This window comes from Polistes fuscatus, unplaced genomic scaffold, assembly GCF_010416935.1.
Source record: "Polistes fuscatus isolate 324 unplaced genomic scaffold, CU_Pfus_HIC Scaffold20, whole genome shotgun sequence".
Lineage (NCBI taxonomy): Eukaryota > Metazoa > Arthropoda > Insecta > Hymenoptera > Vespidae > Polistes > Polistes fuscatus.
Window position 1 is genome coordinate 236,302 of NW_025113097.1, and position 15,976 is coordinate 252,277.

Sequence of the window (15,976 nt, forward strand, 5' to 3'; positions counted from 1 at the left end):
AAATCATAGTCTCTCTTTTCCAGTACATTGATTGAACACCTTTGCAGAAAGAATCAGATCTTTAATACTTTGAATAAATATTTTTTTACAAAATATTACAATATTGGTTTATTCCCAATACAAGAAATTTATGTTTGCCTTTTAAAAGATCCTTTAAACTGCTGCTGCATTCTATTTGTAAAATGACTCTCATGGCATCTCTACAAAAAAGAAATTCATTGATACAAGTCCTCAATATTTTCTAGTAAGTCGAATAACAATAATATCTTTCATTACCTGGTAGCAGGCATGGCAATACAATTTGTATAAGAAAAGAATTCTTAATATAATATGATTTCTTTTTTGTCTTTTAAATTTTAGTAATTAAGATGCATTCGTTCTTCAATTCTTTTGATAGTATATAATACATAGTTTCCTTCCAGGGTGAGAACAAAACCCTTTCCGCACTGTCTTCCTAAATCTCTCACGATTACAGTGTAGTTGGATTTTGCTTATCGAATTGAAAAGTATCTTTCCTTTCTTCCAGTCTAATGATTTATCACCTATGCAGAAAGAATAAGATCTTTAATACTTTGAATAAATATTTTTTAAGAAATTATTATAATATTGGTTTATTCCCAATACAAGATAATTATGTTTGAGTATTAAAAGATCCTTTAAACTGCTGCTGCATTCTATTTGTAAAATGACTCCTATGGCATCTCTACAAAAAAGAAATTCGTTGATACAAGTCCTCAATATTTTCTAGTAAGTCGATTAACAATAATATTTCATTACCTGGTACGAGGCTTGGCAATACAATTTGTATAAGAAAAGAATTCTTAATATAATATGATTTCTATTTGTCTTTTAAATTTGTAATTATCAGGATGCTTTCTTTCTTGAATTAATTTGATATAATATTATAGTACATGGTTTCCTTCCAGTGTGAGAACGGAGCACGTTAAACAGTGTCTTCTTAAATCTTTCATGATTAAAGTGTTGTTGGATTCTTCTTAACGTAGTGAAAAATCATACGCTCTCTTTTCCAGTACATTGATTGATCACCTATGCAGAAAGAATCAGATCTTTAATACTTTGAATAAATATTTTTTAAGAAATTATTATAAATTGGTTTATTCCCAATACAAGATAATTATGTTTGCCTTTTAAAAGATCCTTTAAACTGCTGCTGCATTCTATTTGTAAAATGACTCTCATGGCATCTCTACAAAAAAGAAATTCATTGATACAAGTCCTCAATATTTTCTAGTAAGTCGAATAACAATAATATCTTTCATTACCTGGTAGCAGGCATGGCAATACAATTTGTATAAGAAAAGAATTCTTAATATAATATGATTTCTTTTTTGTCTTTTAAATTTTTAGTAATCAAGATGCATTCGTTCTTCAATTCTTTTGATAGTATATTATAATACATAGTTTCCTTCCAGGGTGAGAACAAAACCCTTTCCGCACTGTCTTCCTAAATCTCTCACGATTACAGTGTAGTTGGATTTTGCTTATCGAATTGAAAAGTATCTTTCCTTTCTTCCAGTCTAATGATTTATCACCTATGCAGAAAGAATAAGATCTTTAATACTTTGAATAAATATTTTTTAAGAAATTATTATAATATTGGTTTATTCCCAATACAAGATAATTATGTTTGAGTATTAAAAGATCCTTTAAACTGCTGCTGCATTCTATTTGTAAAATGACTCCCATGGCATCTCTACAAAAAAGAAATTCGTTGATACAAGTCCTCAATATTTTCTAGTAAGTCGATTAACAATAATATCTTTCATTACCTGGTACGAGGCTTGGCAATACAATTTGTATAAGAAAAGAATTCTTAATATAATATGATTTCTATTTGTCTTTTAAATTTGTAATTATCAGGATGCATTTCTTCTTCAATTCTTTTGATGGAATATATAGTACATGGTTTCCTTCCAGTGTGAGAACGGAGCACGTTAAACAGTGTCTTCTTAAATCTTTCATGATTAAAGTGTTGTTGGATTCTTCTTAACGTAGTGAAAAATCATACGCTCTCTTTTCCAGTACATTGATTGAACACCTTTGCAGAAAGAATCAGATCTTTAATACTTTGAATAAATATTTTTTTAGAAAATATTACGATATTGGTTTATTCCCAATACAAGAAATTTATGTTTGCCTTTTAAAAGATCCTTTAAACTGCTGCTGCATTCTATTTGTAAAATGATTCCCATGGCATCTCTAAAAAAAAGAAATTCGTTGATACAAGTCCACAATATTTTCTAGTAAGTAGATTAACAATAATTTTTTTTATTACCTGGTATGAGGCTTGGCAATACAATTTGTATAAGAAAAGAATTCTTAATATAATATGATTCCTATTTGTCTTTTAAATTTGTAATTATCAGGATGCTTTCTTTCTTGAATTAATTTGATATAATATTATAGTACATGGTTTCCTTCCAGTGTGAGAACGGAGCACGTTAAACAGTGTCTTCTTAAATCTTTCATGATTAAAGTGTTGTTGGATTCTTCTTAACGTAGTGAAAAATCATACGCTCTCTTTTCCAGTACATTGATTGAACACCTATGCAGAAAGAATCAGATCTTTAATACTTTGAATAAATATTTTTTAAGAAATTATTATAATATTGGTTTATTCCCAATACAAGATAATTATGTTTGCTTATTAAAAGATCCTTTAAACTGTTGCTGCATTCTATTTGTAAAATGATTCCCATGGCATCTCTACAAAAAAGAAATTCGTTGACACAAGTCCACAATATTTTCTAGTAAGTAGATTAACAATAATTTTTTTTATTACCTGGTACGAGGCTTGGCAATACAATTTGTATAAGAAAAGAATTCCTAATATAATATGATTTCTATTTGACTTTTAAATTTGTAATTATCAGGATGCATTTCTTTTTCAATTCTTTTGATGGAATATATAGTACATGGTTTCCTTCCAGTGTGAGAACGGAGCACGTTCACCGGTGTCTTTCTAAATCTTTCATGATTAAAGTGTTGTTGGATTCTTCTTAACGTAGTGAAATTTCAAACGCTCTCTTTTCCAGTACATTGATTGATCACCTATGCAGAAAGAATAAGACCTTTAATACTTTGAATTAAAATTATTCAAGTGTAATCTAATACTTGTTTTTTTAAAAATAAAAGATTATTACGTTTACCTTTTACATATTTGTGTCTTGATTATTGCTTGTCACTGCAACTACATTTTATTAGGATACAACTTTACTTTAAATCTCTACAAAGTAGAATTATATTGATAAAAGTATTCAATATTTACTTGTCAGTCGAGGCAAAGTAAGGTTATTAATTATTTAGTAAAGTATATAGTTATAAATTTAGTAGACATTGAGAACTTTTTATGAAACTGTATTTTCTATCTGTTATTTAAATTAGTAATAACTAGGATGCATTTCGTACCTCAATTCTCTTGATAGAAGACTACTGCATATGATATTTTACCAGTTTATGTAAAATAAAAGGCGGTGTCCTGCCAATTTTTTCATGGGTGTAGTAATATCGGATTCTTTTTTCGTAATCTAAAATAATATATTTTCTTTTACTTCTAGTAAAATGATTGAACATCTATGCAGAGAGTATTGCTTATTAATTCTATGAATAAAAATTATTCGAGTTTAATGTAATATTTGCTTTTTACAAATACAAGTTTATAATGTTTACCTTTTACATATTTGTGTCTTGATTATTTCTTGTCACGGCAACTGCATTTTTTAGGATATTTTTGGGGATATTTTTTAATTACCTGAGATTAACGGGACGACGTAGTATCTGTGCGATCTCCAGCACCGATGCCGCGAAAAGAAAGAAGGAAAGTCATCAAAGAGCCCTGGTTGGCTGATAGTTATTAACATTGTAAATGAGCATCTAGAAATTACGTGTAACCAATAGAAATGTATTTCACGCACACAAACTTACCCCGTCGCACGTACTTGCTGTAGCTCGCCTTTCTTCATGACCACTCTAATCAAGCTTAATATGATAATTTATTTATTAAATAAATAAAAAATTTATTCTATTTTTCTATTTAAGGTACACGTATCTTGTTAATATTTAAAAAATAACGAAAAGAATAAAGACAATATGCACTATAAACCTTATCACATCGCCAGAAGAACATACATAATTTTTTATTACATCAATTAAATATCAATTTTATTATCAATTATAATTATCTAATTATTAATCCAATTAATATTATTCTTATCTAATTTATTTTTCTATTAGGTGTATACGTTCCTTGTTAATATTCAAAAAATAACGAATAAAATAAAGACAATATACACTAAAAACTTTATCACATGGCAACGTTCTGATTTAAACATTCCTTCAATTGTTTTGTAATTGTTTAAACTAATATACATTTGTTTTAACGTCCCTGTGCAATGATGACTTTGGATAATAAAATTTTTATCCAGAAAAATATCACATTAAAATTATTTTATTCAAAGTATATTAATAAGTATGTATGTTTAAACCAGTACATATGTGTTTAAACAATCTGATATATAAAGAGATTGCATTAGAATATTAAAATAATTGTTAAATAATCGATAGGAATGTCTATTGTTGCCTAAAAGATCGAAATATATGATCTAAGTACCGTCCCCTTCGAAATCCACCGTTGAAATGAGACGTTGTCCTCTATGAAAGTACTTTTATTAAATGTTGTTTATAAGACCTTCCAAACAATGCGCATGTGTATAAAGGGTGTCATACATCTATACATAATCTTTAAGATTAAAACGTTATGATTTTCATATTTTTATCTATTTTAAGTAATTATTATAATGCTTGAGCAGTGGTGACTTCGAGGGTAAAATTTAGCTGCAATATAAGAAAAGTGCATTAGTGCATTAAAATAATTGTTAACTTATATTAATTGTTACATTTCTCTAAACAATTATACAACCAATCTATTGAAACAATTAATAAACAATATACAAATGGAAAATGTGAATTATTAAAGTTTACCATTATGACAGAAGAAAGCTGAGGTGTTTGCTCATTTAAATACCAAAAAAATTACCAGGATTCATTTTAAAATCTTGTAAACTCTTCTTTTATGTATGTACTTGATACACAAAACAATAAGAAAGCCTAATTGATGTTGTGCTTTTCCAAATCTTAAAATTCTTGCAAATCTGAAAATCATAAGACTGTATTAGTAAAGTATCAAGTTATCCTTGTTAATATTTAAAAATAATGTGTAGAATAAAGATAGTATACACTAAAAACTTTATCACACTGCACAGAAATACACACAAAATTTATTTTTTAATAAATCAAAAATAATTTTATTTTCCTATTAGGTGTAAACGTTCCTTTATAATATTTAAAAATAAGAAATAAAATAAGGAGGTTATACACTAGAAACCACACAGAAAAACAGAATCGTATAGAAAAGAAACCTCGTTGCAGATATTTTAAAAACAATTGACATACATCATTATAGCCATCCTTCAAGAATTAAAATAACGAGAGTTTTTCCATATCAATACAGAGTATGGGAATTTATACTTTCATGGTTGGCATGAGAGATGTCAATTGTTTTGTTTTAATTTATTTTAATTCTTTAAGGATGGCTATAGTGCTTTATATCATTTGTTTTAAAGATTTCTATAACGTGGTTTCTTTTCTATATAATTGTGTTTTCAGTGCAATGTTATAAAGTTTTTAGTGTATATTGTCCTTATTCTACACACTATTTTGTGAATATCAACAAGGAACGTGTTACACGTATACAAAACACTCATATATTGAATTTTCTTTATATTATACCAATGCTATGTTACTTTATACTTTTTTTTTAGGTTTTCAAACATTGGTAGAAAACAGCATGAATGCATATACTCAGTCTCAGTCTGATGGTGTTTACTTTTTATCTAATTAATAATTGTGTTTACTTTTTTATATTGATATCAGTTGTGGTAAGTATATCTCTTTTCTTTTATAACATAAAGAAGAGTAATATAAAAAGTATAAGAAGGGAAAAGAGAGAGGGAGAGTGACATCTTATTCAAATATCATACATATACATATAGACTCGTTCAATTTGCTTGATACTTTACTAAAACAATCATATGATTTTCAGATTTGCAAGTATTTGAAGATTTGAAAAAGCACAGCATCTATTAGGCTTTCTTATTGTTTTGTGTATCAAGTACATACATAAAAGAAGAGTTTACAAGATTTTAAAATGAATCCAGGCAATTTTATATAATACTTAAACGTGCAAACACCTCAGCTTTCTTCTATCATAATGGTATACTTCAATAATTCACATTTTACATTAGTATATTGTTTATTAATTGTTTGAATATATTAGTTGTATAATTGTTTAGAGAAATGTACTTTATTTTTTCATTTACATACGTGTACATTACGTATACATTAACAATTATTTTAATGCACTAATGCACTTTTCTTATATTGCAGCTAAATTTTACCCTCGAAGTCACCACTGCTCAGAAGCATTATAATAATTACTTAAAATAGATAAAAATATGAAAATCATAACGTTTTAATCTTAAAGATTATGTATTAGATGTATGACACCCTTTATACACATGCGCATTGTTTGGAAGGTCTTATAAACAACATTATTAAAAGTACTTTCATAGAGGACAACGTCTCATTTCAACGATCGATTTCGAAAGGGACGGTACATAGATCATATTCCGATCTTTTAGACAACATAGACATTCCTATCGATTATTTAAATTATTTAATATTCTAATGCAATCTCTTTATATTTCAGATTGTTTAAACACATATGTACTGGTTTAAACATTACATACTTATTAACATACTTTGAATATAAATAATTTTAATGTGATATTTTTCTGGATAAAAATTTTATTATCCAAAGTCATCATTGCATAGGGACGTAAAAACAAACGTATATTAGTTTAAACAATTACATAAAATTGAAATAATGTTTAAATCAGAACGTTACAATCTTAAATTTTTACAAATTTAAAAGACAAATAGGAATCATATTACATAAGGGATTCTTTTCTTTTACAAATTGTATTGCCAAGCCTCGTACCAGGTAATAAAAAAAATTATTGTTAATCGACTTACTAGAAAATATTGAGGACTTGTATCAACGAATTTCTTTTTTGTAGAGATGCCATGGGAATCATTTTATAAATAGAATGCAGCAGCAGTTTAAAGGATCTTTTAATAAGCAAACATAATTATCTTGTATTGGGAATAAACCAATATTATAATAATTTCTTAAAAGATATTTATTCAAAGTATTAAAGATCTTATTCTTTCTGCATAGGTGATCAATCATTAAACTGGAAGAAAGGAAAGATAATTTTCAATTCGATAAGCAAAATCCAACTACACTGTAATCGTGAGAGATCTAGGAAGACAGTGTGGAAAGGGTTTTGTTCTCACCCTGGAAGGAAACTATGTATTATAATACTATCAAAAGAATTGAAGAATGAATGCATCCTGATTACTAAAAATTTAAGAGACAAAAAGGAATCATATTATATTAAGAATTCTTTTCTTATACAAATTGTATTGCCAAGCCTCGTACCAGGTAATGAAATATATTATTGGTAATCGACTTACTAGAAAATTTTGAGGACTCGTATCAATGAATTTTTTTTTTGTAGAGATGCCATGGGAATCATTTTACAAATAGAATGCAGCAGCAGTTTAAAGGATCTTTTAATACTCAAACATAATTAACTTGTATTGGGAATAAACCAATATTATAATATTTTCTAAAAAAATATTTATTCAAAGTATTAAAAATCTGATTCTTTCTGCATAGGTGTTCAATCAATGTACTGGAAAAGAGAGACTATGATTTTTCACTACGTTAAGAAGAATCCAACAAGACTTTAATCATGAAAGATTTAGGAAGACAACGTCGACAGTTTTCCGTTCTCACTCTGAAAGGAAACCATGTACTATAATATTATATCAAAATAATTCAAGAAAGAAAGCATCCTGATTATTACAAATTTAAAAGACAAATAGGAATCATATTATATAAGGGATTCTTTTCTTATACAAATTGTATTGCCAAGCCTCGTACCAGGTAATGTAAGATATTATTGTTAATCGTCTTCTAGAAAATATTGAGGACTTGTATTAACTAATTTCTTCTTTGTAGAAATTCCGTGGGAATCATTTTGCAAATAGAATGCAGCAGCAGTTTAAAGGATCTTTTAAAAGGCAAACATAATTTCTTGTATTGGGAATAAACCAATATTGTAATATTTTCTAAAAAATATTTATTCAAAGTATTAAAGATCTGATTCTTTCTGCAAAGGTGTTTAATCAATGTACTGGAAAAGAGAGCGTATGATTTTTCACTACGTTAAGAAGAATCCAACAACACTTTAATCATGAAAGATTTAAAGACACTGTTTAACGTTCTCCGTTCTCACACTGGAAGGAAACCATGTACTATATATTCCATCAAAAGAATTGAAGAAGAAATGCATCCTGATAATTACAAATTTAAAAGACAAATAGAAATCATATTATATTAAGAATTCTTTTCTTATACAAATTGTATTGCCAAGCCTCGTACCAGGTAATGAAAGATATTATTGTTAATCGACTTACTAGAAAATATTGAGGACTTGTATCAACGAATTTCTTTTTTGTAGAGATGCCATAGGAGTCATTTTACAAATAGAATGCAGCAGCAGTTTAAAGGATCTTTTAATACTCAAACATAATTATCTTGTATTGGGAATAAACCAATATTATAATAATTTCTAAAAAATATTTATTCAAAGTATTAAAGATCTGATTCTTTCTGCAAAGGTGTTCAATCAATGTACTGGAAAAGAGAGCGTATGATTTTTCACTACGTTAAGAAGAATCCAACAACACTTTAATCATGAAAGATTTAAGAAGACACTGTTTAACGTGCACCGTTCTCACACTGGAAGGAAACCATGTACTATATATTCCATCAAAAGAATTGAAGAAGAAATGCATCCTGATAATTACAAATTTAAAAGACAAATAGAAATCATATTATATTAAGAATTCTTTTCTTATACAAATTGTATTGCCAAGCCTCGTACCAGGTAATGAAAGATATTATTGTTAATCGACTTACTAGAAAATATTGAGGACTTGTATCAACGAATTTCTTTTTTGTAGAGATGCCATGAGAGTCATTTTACAAATAGAATGCAGCAGCAGTTTAAAGGATCTTTTAAAAGGCAAACATAAATTTCTGTATTAGGAATAAACCAATATTGTAATATTTTCTAAAAAAATATTTATTCAAATTATTAAAGATCTGATTCTTTCTGCAAAGGTGTTCAATCAATGTACTGGAAAAGAGAGCGTATGATTTTTCACTACGTTAAGAAGAATCCAACAACACTTTAATCATGAAAGATTTAAGAAGACACTGTTTAACGTGCACCGTTCTCACACTGGAAGGAAACCATGTACTATATATTCCATCAAAAGAATTGAAGAAGAAATGCATCCTGATAATTACAAATTTAAAAGACAAATAGGAATCATATTATATAAGGGATTCTTTTCTTTTACAAATTGTATTGCCAAGCCTCGTACTAGGTAATAAAAAAAATTATTGGTAATCGACTTACTAGAAAATTTTGAGGACTCGTATCAATGAATTTCTTTTTTGTAGAGATGCCATGGGAATCATTTTACAAATAGAATGCAGCAGCAGTATAAAGGATCTTTTAATAGGCAAACATAATTATCTTATATTGGGAATAAACCAATAATATAATAATTTCTTAAAAAATATTTATTCAAAGTATTAAAGATCTTATTCTTTCTGCATAGGTGATCATTCATTAAACTAGAAGAAAGGGAAGATAATTTTCAATTAGATAAGAAAAATCGAAAAACACTGTAATCATGAAAGATTTAGGAAGACACAGGTGAAAGTGTTCCGTTCTCACACTGGAAGGAAACCATGTACTATAATATTCTACCAAAAGAATTGAAGGAAACCATGTACTGTAATATTCTTTCAAAAGAATAGAAGAAGGAATGCATCATGGTTATTATAAATTTAAAAGTCAAATAGGAAATACATTGCATTAGGATATTCCTAACATATATAAAGTATATTATTAAGTATTGTACTTCGTAATTGAAAATACTATTATACATCGACTGGCAATAATTTATCTAAAGGAAACTATTCTTTTTGAATAATAAATTGTTAAAGCAGAAAGGCCATAGATAAGAAATATTGAAAAAATGTCTTAATTTCGTAAATCTAAAGGAGAAGAAAATAATGCTGTCAGAAAATTAAATTCTACTGATCATCAAAGTCTTTCACTTGCTTTTTAAGATTAAACTGTACTTGTGCTATATAATTTCTAATAAGGATCATTCATTATTTAATGGTACGTTGATAGAAAAGAAATACTAAAAACATTTCTAGTATCTTTTCTTATCTATACAACAGAGAATATACTGTAGATTTTTCAATTTTACATGAGATAGTGTAACAAACTAATAGTTTCATTTCCTTTGTAGGGTTTTTTGTGCAATTTCTTAAATGAAAAAGAGATTAAAGGAATATTCTAGTAGCACAAAATTTGGGTAGAAAAGAAGAAATCTGTAGTATCATGAAGAAACATATCACACTATTATGCCACATTGTGGTGGCATTACATAATATAAAATGTATTTGTTGTTTCGTTTAACGATTGCTAGATAAATCTTTTTTTAAATAATATGCTTATATATTTGATACCGGGTGTGATTTCATAAGTGAAGATACGAAATGAATTATTTACTACATATATCTATAATTTAAAGCGCAGAGTAGTGTTTTAATAGCTCAATAATGTAACAAAATCATTCTAATTTTTAAGACGGTGTCATATCATGATTGTACATTTAATATTACTTATTAATATATATTTTCTAAAAATATTTGTGCATTAGCATATTTTATTTACATATACGTAAAGTATAATATAATTAATTTAACTATCATTAATGAATTAAAATAAAATTTAAATGTTTGGCGAATTTTATAGACTCCTTGGAATAATGTTATAAGAGATAATTAAAAAAAAAAAAAAATGATAAAAAATATCACATTCTAATTTTCGTCACAGTAAAATATCTTTTTTAGGTCACTATTGAGAAATATTAATATTCTAATTTTTTGTGAAAAAATGATTATTTGTATTCTCTTCCTTTTTTTCTATATTCATAGAACTAATATTATAAAAGACTATAAATAATATTTAATAGCTTGGAAAAATATTAATGAATGTATTTATCGATATATATAATATATCTATATATACTGTGAAAGGCATTTAAATGCCACCCTCGAATCAAAATTTTGACGTTTTTCTGATCTCACATAGGAATCCATATGTTCCGGTATTTTAAATCCGGTATTTTAAATTTGTCGTGACGTCACAAAAATGAAAATTTGGTGATAGGATCACAGGATGATACAAGAGCTCTTCGAAGAGAGTAGGAAACGAGAGCGCTGATTGGTTGATAAATAGCCAATCAGCTTTCAATATATAGCCTAAAAGAGCGCTGATTGGTTGATAAATAGCCAATCAGCTCTCAATATATGGCCTAGAAGAGCGCTGATTGGTTGATAAATAGCCAATCAGCTCCTAATAGTGCGCTGATTGGTTGATATATAGCCAATCAGCTCTCAATATATGGCCTAGAAGAGCGCTGATTGGTTGAAAATTGGCCAATCGGCTCTTAATAGATTTCTGATTGGTTGATGCTGGGTCTATTATCAACCAATCAGCGCACTTGTTTCCTATTCTCTTCGAAGAACTCTTGTATCATCCTGTGATCCTATTACCAAAATTTCATTTTTGTGACGTCACGACAAATTTAAAATACCGGATTTAAAATACCGGAACATATGGATTCCTATGTAAAATCGGAAAAACGTCAAAATTTTGATTCGAGGGTTGCATTTAAATGCCTTTCACAGTATATATAGATATATTATATATATCGATAAATACATTTATTAATATTTTTCCAAGCTATTAAATATTATTTATAGTCTTTTATAATATTAGTTCTATGAATATAGAAAAAAAGGAAGAGAATATAAATAATCATTTTTTCACAAAAAATTAGAATATTAATATTTCTCAATAGTGACCTAAAAAAGATATTTTACTGTGACGAAAATTAGAATAATGTGATATTTTTTATCATTTTTTTTTTTTTTAATTATCTCTTATAACATTATTCCAAGGAGTCTATAAAATTCGCCAAACATTTAAATTTTATTTTAATTCATTAATGATAGTTAAATTAATTATATTATACTTTACGTATATGTAAATAAAATATGCTAATGCACAAATATTTTTAGAAAATATATATTAATAAGTAATATTAAATGTACAATCATGATATGACACCGTCTTAAAAATTACAATGAATTTGTTACATTATTGAGCTATTAAAACACTACTCTGCGCTTTAAATTATAGATATATGTAGTAAATAATTCATTTCGTATCTTCACTTATGAAATCACACCCGGTATCAAATATATAAGATATTATTTAAAAAAGATTTATCTAGCAATCGTTAAACGAAACAACAAATACATTTTATATTATGTAATGCCACCACAATGTGGCATAATAGTGTGATATGTTTCTTCATGATACTACAGATTTCTTCTTTTCTACCCAAATTTTGTGCTACTAGAATATTCCTTTAATCTCTTTTTCATTTAAGAAATTGCACAAAAAACCCTACAAAGGAAATGAAACTATTAGTTTGTTACACTATCTCATGTAAAATTGAAAAATCTACAGTATATTCTCTGTTGTATAGATAAGAAAAATACTAGAAATGTTTTTAGTATTTCTTTTCTATCAACGTACCATTAAATAATGAATGATCCTTATTAGAAATTATATAGCACAAGTACAGTTTAAATCTTAAAAAGCAAGTGAAAGACTTTGATGATCAGTAGAATTTAATTTTCTGACAGCATTATTTTCTTCTCCTTTAGATTTACGAAATTAAGACATTTTTTCAATATTTCTTATCTATGGCCTTTCTGCTTTAACAATTTATTATTCAAAAAGAATAGTTTCCTTTAGATAAATTATTGCCAGTCGATGTATAATAGTATTTTCAATTACGAAGTACAATACTTAATAATATACTTTATATGTTAGGAATATCCTAATGCAATGTATTTCCTATTTGACTTTTAAATTTATAATAACCATGATGCATTCCTTCTTCTATTCTTTTGAAAGAATATTACAGTACATGGTTTCCTTCAATTCTTTTGTAGAATATTATAGTACATGGTTTCCTTCCAGTGTGAGAACGGAACACTTTCACCTGTGTCTTCCTAAATCTTTCATGATTACAGTGTTTTTCGATTTTTCTTATCTAATTGAAAATTATCTTTCCTTTCTTCTAGTTTAATGAATGATCACCTATGCAGAAAGAATAAGATCTTTAATACTTTGAATAAATATTTTTTAAGAAATTATTATAATATTGGTTTATTCCCAATAAAGATAATTATGTTTGCCTATTAAAAGATCCTTTATACTGCTGCTGCATTCTATTTGTAAAATGATTCCCATGGCATCTCTACAAAAAAGAAATTCATTGATACGAGTCCTCAAAATTTTCTAGTAAGTCGATTACCAATAATTTTTTTTATTACCTAGTACGAGGCTTGGCAATACAATTTGTAAAAGAAAAGAATCCCTTATATATATGATTCCTATTTGTCTTTTAAATTTGTAATAATCAGGATGCTTTCTTTCTTGAATTATTTTGATATAATATTATAGTACATGGTTTCCTTTCAGAGTGAGAACGGAAAACTGTCGACGTTGTCTTCCTAAATCTTTCATGATTAAAGTCTTGTTGGATTCTTCTTAATTTAGTGAAAAATCATACGCTCTCTTTTCCAGTACATTGATTGAACACCTATGCAGAAAGAATCAGAACTTTAATACTTTGAATAAATATTTTTTAAGAAATCATTATAATATTGGTTTATACCAATACAAGATAATTATGTTTGCCTCTTAAAAGATCCTTTAAACTGCTGCTGCATTCTATTTGCAAAATGATTCCCACGGAATCTCTACAAAAAAGAAATTAGTTAATACAAGTCCTCAATATTTTCTAGTGAGTCGATTAACAATAATATCTTTCATTACCTGGTTACGAGGCTAGGCAATACAATTTGTATAAGAAAAGAATCCCTTATATAATATGATTCCTATTTGTCTTTTAAATTTGTAATAATCAGGATGCTTTCTTTCTTGAATTATTTTGATATAATATTATAGTACATAGTTTCCTTCCAGTGTTATAACGTAGCACGTTCACCGGTGTCTTCCTAAATCTTTCATGATTACAGTGTTTTTCGATTTTCTTATCTAATTGAAAATTATCTTTCCTTTCTTCTAGTTTAAAGAATGATCACCTATGCAGAAAGAATAACATCTTTAATACTTTGAATAAATATTTTTTACGAAATTATTATAATATTGGTTTATTCCCAATAAAAGATAATTATGTTTGCCTATTAAAAGATCCTTTATACTGCTGCTGCATTCTATTTGTAAAATGATTCCCATGGCATCTCTACAAAAAAGAAATTCATTGATACGAGTCCTCAAAATTTTCTAGTAAGTCGATTACCAATAATTTTTTTTATTACCTAGTACGAGGCTTGGCAATACAATTTGTAAAAGAAAAGAATCCCTTATATAATATGATTCCTATTTGTCTTTTAAATTTGTAATAATCAGGATGCTTTCTTTCTTGAATTATTTTGATATAATATTATAGTACATGGTTTCCTTTCAGAGTGAGAACGGAAAACTGTCGACGTTGTCTTCCTAAATCTTTCATGATTAAAGTCTTGTTGGATTATTCTTAATTTAGTGAAAAATCATACGCTCTCTTTTCCAGTACATTGATTGAACACCTATGCAGAAAGAATCAGAACTTTAATACTTTGAATAAATATTTTTTAAGAAATCATTATAATATTGGTTTATAACCAATACAAGATAATTATGTTTGCCTCTTAAAAGATCCTTTAAACTGCTGCTGCATTCTATTTGCAAAATGATTCCCACGGAATCTCTACAAAAAAGAAATTAGTTAATACAAGTCCTCAATATTTTCTAGTGAGTCGATTAACAATAATATCTTTCATTACCTGGTTACGAGGCTAGGCAATACAATTTGTATAAGAAAAGAATCCCTTATATAATATGATTCCTATTTGTCTTTTAAATTTGTAATAATCAGGATGCTTTCTTTCTTGAATTATTTTGATATAATATTATAGTACATAGTTTCCTTCCAGTGTTATAACGTAGCACGTTCACCGGTGTCTTCCTAAATCTTTCATGATTACAGTGTTTTTCGATTTTTCTTATCTAATTGAAAATTATCTTTCCTTTCTTCTAGTTTAAAGAATGATCACCTATGCAGAAAGAATAACATCTTTAATACTTTGAATAAATATTTTTTACGAAATTATTATAATATTGGTTTATTCCCAATAAAAGATAATTATGTTTGCCTATTAAAAGATCCTTTATACTGCTGCTGCATTCTATTTGTAAAATGATTCCCATGGCATCTCTACAAAAAAGAAATTCATTGATACGAGTCCTCAAAATTTTCTAGTAAGTCGATTACCAATAATTTTTTTTATTACCTAGTACGAGGCTTGGCAATACAATTTGTAAAAGAAAAGAATCCCTTATATAATATGATTCCTATTTGTCTTTTAAATTTGTAATAATCAGGATGCTTTCTTTCTTGAATTATTTTGATATAATATTATAGTACATGGTTTCCTTCCAGTGTGAGAACGTAGCACGTTCACCTGTGTCTTCCTAAATCTTTCATGATTAGAGTGTTGTTGGATTCTTCTTAACGTAGTGAAAAATCA

The 15,976-nt window shown here is 27.3% G+C and overlaps 1 long non-coding RNA gene across 2 annotated transcripts; it reads right to left on the bottom strand.

Annotated features, from left to right (window-relative positions):
* Positions 1-2,400: 2,400 nt before the first annotated feature.
* Positions 2,401-4,014, bottom strand: LOC122517476. Of its 2 annotated transcripts, none has more exons than XR_006303868.1 (5): positions 3,946-4,014; positions 3,691-3,864; positions 3,430-3,548; positions 3,171-3,247; positions 2,401-2,566 (listed from the first exon to the last, which is right to left on the bottom strand). It is a non-coding gene; the product is annotated as an uncharacterized LOC122517476 (long non-coding RNA). The 2 variants fall into 2 exon arrangements; XR_006303867.1 differs by having other exon boundaries at positions 3,430-3,594.
* Positions 4,015-15,976: the final 11,962 nt, after the last annotated feature.